The following is a 6,934-nucleotide window of genomic DNA, read 5'->3' on the forward strand; positions in this document are numbered from 1 at the left end:
GAAATGGCTGTCCCTGCCCTCATGGCACTTGCAGTCTTTCAGTACATTCTATAGGCTAAAGAAAATGCCTCTTTACTTGAGAGTTAGGGTGATGCCTGCCCCATGACTAACCTTACCACCAAATTAATGCAAAATCTCATGATGTTGGGTGAGATTACTTCTGGGAAGGTTTTTTTAAAAAATACAAATAGTGTATTATTTAAGAATATTTTAGCTGTGTTAGAAAACTAGATTTAAACCAGTGTGAAAAAAAAAATGGCTCCCATATTCCAAAATCCTGGGATCTTGGTTTTGGCCATGGCTTGGTTCAGAGGTTCAACAAGTTTCCATCTGTTGGTTCTACCTCTGTCACGTGGGCCGTTCATTTTCAGGCCGTACCCGTCCATTTTGTTTCTGGCGGGTCTAGATCCTTAGAAGAGCCAACTCCCCTTAAAAGCTCTAGTCTCAAACCCTGTCAGGCTCAAGTCCACTGGCTGGAGAAAGCTCCTTTTTGCTGGCTCAGGCAAAGACCTTGAGGTTCATACTGATTGATGTGACATCCCGCCTCTAACCCCAACCAATCAGTGGCCAGAGGGATGAGATGTGGTAATTTACTTACATCTGAGTCATGTTCAACCTTGTAGCCTGGAGAGGCAATCTCTCCACTGAGATAAGAGATGGGCCCCCGACCCCCACCCCAATTGGGGCTTTCGTCTAAAGGAGGGGGGGCATGGGACTGGAGAGTCCCCTACTGACCTTTTGCCAATATTTTAGTACTCCAAATAACATTGCCAAGAACCCTCTTAGGAGTGAATTGGAAATAACAAATGCAATGTTTCTCCCCCCACCCCAGCTCTGTGAATCAGACTCCCTGTAATTTTAAGAGAATCCACTCCTTAAACTGATGCATACAAAGGAAATGCTAGCTAGGAAGAAATGTCTATAATGTTGGTTTGACATGCGACACTTATTAATCTTGTGTTTTCAGTGACAGGGACCAATCAGAACCTTAAGAAGCTATCTGAAGCAAAAAAACAAAGTTCTCAGGTTCTGAACCACCTAATCTCTCTGGGTATTTGGATGTAGGTCAGTCACAGGAGTATTGGGTGTAAAGCTGCTGTTTCTCCCTTTAGCCCTGCGGAGTGCCCAAGAGAAAATGCTCCCACTTCTGGCTGAATACACAAGGAACTTCTCATGCAGCGTGGAGAACCTGGCTAATGAGGCCTATTGCTAAGTGTAGGCGCCACCTGGTGGTCAATAAGCACAACTACAGCGCTATCCTCTTCAAGAGCTGATGGACCTACTTGCTGGTGTTTTTCAGACAGTGTTACATACAACACAGTCAACATTTGGCAGGAAATACAAAAAGGGAATAAAGAGGCCATCGTGACATACCCCAAATCTTAAACCGGGACTCCAACAAAAACCTGTGCACAAATGTTCACATCAGTACTATTTATAATAGCCAAAAGGTCAAAACATCCCAAATGTCCCTCAACAGGTGAATGGATAAAATGTGATCTTTCCACATAATGTAATATTACTCAAGCATAAAAAACATGAAGTACTGACACATGCTGCAGCATAGATGAATCTCAAGAAACATGCTAAGTGAAAGAAGCCAGATACAAAAGGCCACATGTATGGGTCCATGTATATATGACACGTCCAAAATGGGGTAAACCCAAAGACACAGAGTAGATTGGTGGTTGCCATGGACTGGAAAAGTTACTGCTTAATGGACACAGGGTTTCTTTTTGGAACTAGACAGAGGTGATGGTTGCACAACATTGTTAGTGTACTAAGTGCCACTTGAATTGTCCACTTTAAAATGATCAACTTTGCCCTAGTTGGTTGGTTCGGTGGAGAGAGCATCAGCCTGCGGACTGAAGGGTCCCTCATACCCTGGCTCTGAGCCAGAAAAAGGTCCCTCACTCAACCAGGCTGGCGCTCTGATTTCAGATTTCTAGCCTCCAGAACTGTGAGAAATTTCTGTTCTTTATAAGCCACCCAATCTGTGGCATTTTTTTCATAGCAGCCTCAACAGACTAAGACAGCACCTGACCTTCGCTCATTTCTAACTCCTGCCTCCTCTCTTCAATCCCATTGCCAGGGATGGGGTTAAGAATATCAGTGCTGTATATTACCTGGTATTAGCAGTAGTAATAATAATAAATAATAATGATCAGCTGAATGTTCAATGGTATATTATAAAAGCTACATCAAAATGCTATATACCTGCACATTTGCAATAATTCATTTCTCAGCTGTAAAGTGTGAATCAGTTGTCAAATGAGGTAGTATAACTCGTTGGGAATTTTGCCTTTTCAGAATCCCACTTTCCACTTGAGCTTCAAAAGGCTACCAAGTGAAGTTGATTAATGGGTACAGAGTTTGTTTTGCAAGATTAAAAAGTTATGGAGATTGGTTGTACCTTGCGAATGTGTTTAACATTACTGAGTATTATATACATCTTAGAAATGGTTAAAATGGTTATACATGTTTTGCCACAATAAGATAGTAATTTTTCAAAAAGGCCACCAAGTAAGGCGTCTGTGAAGCTATCCCAGGAGACAGATGACATTTCTGTTGCTCCCAAAGGAGAGACCCAAGCCAGTCAGCCAACGGTGCGGGGGCAAGCAGGAGTCCTCCCGCAATGGGCAGAGGAGGCTGCGTGTGGGACAGCTTAGGCCAGGCCACGGGAGGTGTTGCAGGAAGCCTGAGCAGCCCAGCAGGGGCGCTGTAGAAAGGCAGAGCTGCACTGTGGGCATGGGGTTGGCCTTGATGATGGCAAGGGTTCCTTCCAACTCTGAGAGACTAAGTTCAGCAAATGCTAGAACTTTCTATTCAGGGACTGCCAATTTTACTAAGATATATTCTGAGGAGCAGGTTTAGGTAAAAACCAACCAACCAGTGCATGCTTTCACACTATAGGAGAATGTAACTTCATAAATTCTTGGTACCTTTCCAGTAGGAATCCGCTGCTAAAGATTTATCCAAGAGAACTGGACAAGTGTGCAAAACATGTTAGGAAAGAGCACTATTTATTTTAAAATATATTTTATTGGTTTTTTACAGAGAGGAAGGGAGAGGGATAGAGTTAGAAACATCAATGAGAGAGAAACATCGATCAGCTGCCTCCTGCACACCCCGCACTGGGGATGTGCCTGCAACCAAGGTACATGCCCTTGACCAGAATCGAACCTGGGACCTTTCAGTCCACAGGCCGATGCTCTATCCACGGTGCCAAACCGGTTACGGAAAGAGCACTATTTTTAATAGCAGAAAACTTCAAACAACTTACGTGTTCATTTAAAAAAAAACAGTGAACACTCCACGGCATGCAGACGTCACTCTTTAGTGTAAAATGAAAGGAAGATGTTTGGAGGGTGGGGGACGTGGGACAGGAAGTGCAGAGAGAGACAGGTACACTGCTCCTTTTTCCTCTCCTCCCTCTGAAGACTGACTCTCCCCACTTTAATATTCATGAGGCCCACAGTGACTGCCTCCGCCTGGACAACACGATCCACGACTGGTTTAATGTTCCAGTCAATTCGCAGGAGACTCTTATGGACCAGCTTGGGGCTGATGTCCATTCCCAAGTCAGTCATCTGTGGCTGGAAGATGGAGGTCACATGACACTCACTTATAGCTATACCCATTCCCTAAGCAGCAGCCGCTGGGTGATGGGCGCCCTGGAGATGTCTACACTCGTTCAGGCGAGTCGTCCAGAATCAACGGGCATCATCTGCATCACCAGGCAGCTGCTGCTGCTTTTTAAAGATTATCTTTTAAAAAATAATTTTATTTGAGAGAGAGAGACACTGATTTATTGTTCCACCTATGTATGCATTCATTGGTTGATTATTGTATGTGCCCTGACGAGGGACTGAACCCATAATCTCGGTGTATTGGGGATGATGCTGAGCTACCCCGCCAGGGCCCAGGGGATTATTCTTGGGCCTTCAGATCTAATGGTAATCACCTGGCTGGGTTTTGGACTCGCTTAGGACCCACAATCCGTGCCTTCCTTCTAATTTCTCCCTTTTAGACTGAAAATGTCTATCCTATGCCTGTCCCATAATTGCATTTTGGAAGCACATAACTAATCTGTTTCACAGGTTCACAGCTAGAGAGGAATTTTGCTTTAAGATGACTCATACGTAGAGTTTCACGCACATTTGACTTAGATGATATGTAGATACTCTGGACTTAAGAGTTGATGCTGGAGAGTTAAGACTTTTGGAGTGTTGGGAATGTGTTTTGCATGTAAGAAGGACATGGTTTTTGGGGGGCTCTTCTGTTACAGCAGCCTGAGCAGACTAAGACAGACCACATTTTCCTTGTGGTGTCCTGGGTTTGACCTTGCTTGAAAGCCATTGCTTAATTTCTTTACTGGTTGCCACCTAGAGACTTAAAAATTTCAAAGCTACCAAGTTCTGGCTCCTTATTTCTCTCCTCACATTTTACTATAAGCAGCAAGAATAAACCAGGCAACACCTTCAGCTTAGAAATTGCCTTAGATTACTCAGTTCATTAGAAACACTTTCTCTTTCCACACAGATGACGGTGTTGCTAAATCTTTTGCCACTATGCGATAAGGGTCCTTTTCCCTCCAGTTCCAATGTGTCCCTCACTTCCTTTTGAGCCCTCACTGGCAGCATCCTCAAGGTCCAGATTTCTAAGTTTCTTCAAGATAATTTAGGCTTTTCTAACACACTCCTCAAGATTTTTCCAGTCTCTGTCCATAGCCTGGTTCCAAACCACTCTCACATTTTAGGTAGTTATGACAGCACCCCACCTCCAGGAACCAAAAATCTACATTATGTTATCTATGTTATATGACAAATTACCCCAAAACTTTGTGCCTTCAAGGACTTATTTATTCTTTTTGTTGTTGTTGACACTTACAGATGTCCCCATCCCTCCCTTTGCCCTTCTCCACCCAGCCCTTGGCCCACTTCCAAACCGTTGTCTGTGTCCTTGGGTTAGGGTTATGCATATATGTCCTTTGGTTAATCCCTTCATCTTCTTTCATCCAGGGAGAAGGCAAGAGAGACACATCTATCTCTCTCAGCCGTGGGCAAACTACGGCCCGCGGGCCGGATTCGGCCCGTTTGAAATGAATAAAACTATTGAAAAAAAAGACCGTACCCTTTTATGTAATGATGTTTACTTTGAATTTATATTAGTTCACACAAACACTCCATCCATGCTTTTGTTCCGGCCCTCTGGTCCAGTTTAAGAACCCATTGTGGCCCTCGAGTCAAAAAGTTTGCCCACCCCTGCTCTAAATAAAAGGCTAATATGCAAAGTGTCCCCTTGGGAGCTCAACTGCTTGCTATGACGTGTGCTGACCACCAGGGGTAGCGCGGAATGAAGGAAGCCCCCAGCCGGAAGGCCCCAGGCCTAGGGAGACTACCCATGCACAAATTTCGCCACCAAGCCTCTAATCAATGATAAGAGAGAATCATCCACCGATGCCTCCTGCATGCCCCCTACTGGGGATCGAGCTTGCAACCTGGGGATATGCCCTGAGCAGGAATCTAACCAGTGACCTCTTGTTTCCTGGGTTGACACACAACCACTGAGCCACACCCACCTGGGCTCCAATAGTGTCTTTTTTTTATATATAACATTGGAACTTTTTATTTTCTAATTAAAATTCAAGTTGCTAAAAGTGGATACAGTAGACAGTTGGACAGCCAATTTGGAAGAAGCTTCATTTGAGAGAAAAAAAGAAACAATTTCTTTACATGACTGCTTTGGATCTCTTCTCTCAGCCTTTCTCAGTGCATAAAGTGAAACTACCTCATCCAGTAGCCTCTTTAAAAAAAATATTTTTATTGATTTCAGAGATGTAAGGAGAGGGAGAGAGAGAGAAACATCAATGATGAGAGAATCATTGATCCGCTGCCTCCTGCACGCTGCCCCCTGGGGATTAAACCTGCAACCTGGGCATGTGCCCCTGACCAGAATCAAACCCGGGACCTTTCAGTCTGCAGGCAGACACTCTATCCACTGAGCCAAACCAGCCAGGGCTCCAATAGCCTCTTAATAGCTCTCGTCTTCATTCCTGCTAGCCAATATTTCATTCTGCATACAAACATGAGCACATCACTCTTTACTTTAAACTCTTCCAATGGCTTAGAATAAATTCCAAAATCCTTACCATGTTTCCTAAGGATACGTGCCCATCCACCTCTCCAATCTCATCTTTTATCACTCTCTCCTTCTGTTCACTGTCTCCAGCTACACTGACCTTCTTGCAGCTCCTGGTACACCTTTAGCTTACTTCCACCTTAAGACTTTCGCACTTGCTGTTCCACGTGCCCAGAAATCTCCGTCTTGTAGCTCCAATGGACAGAGCGCCTTCCAGTTCTTCAGAGCTCTCAGCTTCACTGTTACCTCCGGAGAGACCTTCCCTGATCATCTAAGAGGAAAGAGTCCCCACATCCAGCTATTATAACCTCAGTATCCTGTTCACTTTCTTCTTAGCGCCTCAAACTCTGTGTTTTTCCTTCCCTGTTTATTTTCCGCTTTCTTTCCCCACTGTTTCCCCAGCGTCCTTAGGCCTGGCACAGCGGGGGGTTCAGGAAATCAGTGAGTGAATGAAGAGCCGCCAAGAGGAAAAGCTCCTGCAAGGCCCTTTGATCGGTGGCTGGCGTAAGGGAAGGGGCACAGCCTGCACCACGTCTCAGCCGTGCGCGGCCCGGCCCTGAGCTGTTACCCAAGCTGCAACCGGGGTTAAGAACCTACCCGGTTTGGTCCCAGCGGCGAATGCCCGCTCGGTAAAGGAAAAGAGCTTCCCGACAAGTAACGCTCCGTAGATAGAACTACGGCAGCGATTACTCTGCACATCCTGTTCTCTTACCGCGGGACCCGCTCGGGGCTTCAGCGTCCTCTTCCCCACCGCGAGGCGACATCCCCGAGTCCTTCCCGCACGAGGTTTCCA

The sequence above is a fragment of the Myotis davidii genome, unplaced genomic scaffold, assembly GCF_000327345.1.
Source record: "Myotis davidii unplaced genomic scaffold, ASM32734v1 scaffold223, whole genome shotgun sequence".
NCBI classification, from domain to species: Eukaryota; Metazoa; Chordata; class Mammalia; order Chiroptera; family Vespertilionidae; genus Myotis; species Myotis davidii.